Here is a 2,281-nt window from a genome sequence, read left to right on the forward strand (position 1 = left end):
CATGTATAATACTTAAAGTAGTAATGAACCCTTCAGTTTTCAGAGTAAGAACTGAAAATTTTTTAATGAAGTAAGTGTGAAAACTGCAGATCACCTGTTTAGCAAATAATATAGTATTTTATCAGGTCAACGAATACAGATTAGGCTCATCCAAGCTAAAGTACCTCACATTTGTCAAGAAATGAAAATGAATTACTTCTGATGAAATAAAACAGATTTTTAAGAAAGTGAATTGTGGGTCAGTTCTTGCTAAGTGTGGCACTGGTATCTGTAATCATTCAATGATGGCACTTTGCAAATTGTGTTGGCTATTCCTGATAAAGGGTAAGTTTTAAAAAACAGTAACAGGGCCAAGGAGATTGCTCAGTGGCATAAGTACCTGCCTGGTAAGCACTAGGTCCTGAGTTCCATCCCAAAACAAAACAAAACAACCAAACTGAAAAATGGTCACAACTACTTTATAGACACTGTATATTTAGAATGAATATTAATGAGTGACAACTCAGAAGTGCCAGTTTAAAATGAACATCCCCACAATTCACACTGTCTAGCTTACACACAATTTTATCCTTACATGAAAAATGATATGAAAAGCCATGTTTCGGTTAAATAATATAAAGAGATATCTATCACTGAATGGATGGAGAATACTCAACATTCATGTGAATTACTGACTTGGGGGTGTAAAGTAAGTTACATCCTTTCATTAAGGGTGATGATTTCAATTTCAAGAATTACAACACAGTAACAGGAATCGTTTTCAACAGTTCTATCCTTTGTCACAAAGCTTTTTTATGAAGAACCTGGGCCGGAGTTGTACTGACACAAGATTAGCCAAAGGCATGCTATGCAAAAACCACATTTTCTGAAATAAAAATTCCTTTAAAAAGATGGTTAACTGGTCACTGAAAAGGTCAAGAAAATGCAAACTGTGTGGAATGAGCAAATTCATAAAATGTGTAATTTCTAAAGATCTTTTTCTCTAAGTGGTTTATTGCATGTACAATTTTGTTAATTTGGAGGAAGATATTTTAAATTTAGAATTGAATATTCAATATTTATTGCACATTTTTCCTTTTTACACTTTTCAATGAGATTAAAATTTCACCTAAAATAAGGACTAATGACACCTACATAATGAAAAGATCATTACGCTGATTCAATGAATTTAAATTATAGTTTGGTGAACAATTTTTGAATAGTCTCTGAAAAGCTTGAGCAATTTCTGAATCTCAACGTTCTCATTTGAGGATGCCTATATAAATCTTTAAAAATTGGGGATAATCATAAAATTGAAGATTACTGTTTAAATAAAAAAATTATGATTTAACAAGTACTAATTCATAACTATGTTTTAATATTTGATACTTGCATGGGAAACAAAAGTAAAAATACAAAGAAGCAATATGAGTATCTATATTTTAAAGAGATTTGAGCAAAGACAGTTCATAGATATGCAGAAAAATGACATAAAAGTCCTATTTAGGGATGGAAGTTTAAGAGATCAAAATCTGAGGATTTAAATATGATAGCTACACACTTTTCATTATTATTATAACTTTCACTGACAAATTTTTAATTTTGTATCTAAATACAGCAAGAGATAGTCAATTATATCTAAAAATATGTAATTTTTGTTTTAATAGCTCATGTAAATATCTTAATACATGAAGGATATATTCGGTGTGAACTGTTCATTTTTAGCTATCAATTTATGTTTTACATTTGAAAAATAAGCCAACAGGTCTGCAATAAATCTCCACTGTAAATTACACTAGTCAAAGTATATGACAATGAAGTTTTCTAATTAATTAAAATGCAATTAGTATTCCTTTCCCCTTTTTATTAAATACACATGGACATGTATGAAACAGAAAACAAACAGTAGTTCTAGCTAAATATTAAGTTTTGTTTTTAATGAACTATATCATAACAGTCTTTAAAAAGTAGTTGGGAAACTAAATGTCATCACTGATGGGCTAGATGTTTTGCATGCAAAACTAAATTATTCCTAATCTAGAACACTGAACGTTAACAGAATTTTTCTACTTAAATATATCCAAATACAAGTATAAGGCAACATCGAGATAGTACAGTTAAATTTCAATTAAATTTATATGTTGAAATTGTGGAAACCTTTTTTAAAAAAGATTTATATGCAAATAAGTGTTCAAAGTAAACTACAGCATTACTGGATCAAGAACGAGTAAGAATTCTCCGCCTGTGTTAACTTAAAACCGAAAGACAAGAAATTCACCCAGAAAACAGTGGCTCATAGTTT

This window comes from Octodon degus, unplaced genomic scaffold, assembly GCF_000260255.1.
Source record: "Octodon degus isolate 3935 unplaced genomic scaffold, OctDeg1.0 scaffold00013, whole genome shotgun sequence".
Taxonomy (NCBI): Eukaryota; Metazoa; Chordata; class Mammalia; order Rodentia; family Octodontidae; genus Octodon; species Octodon degus.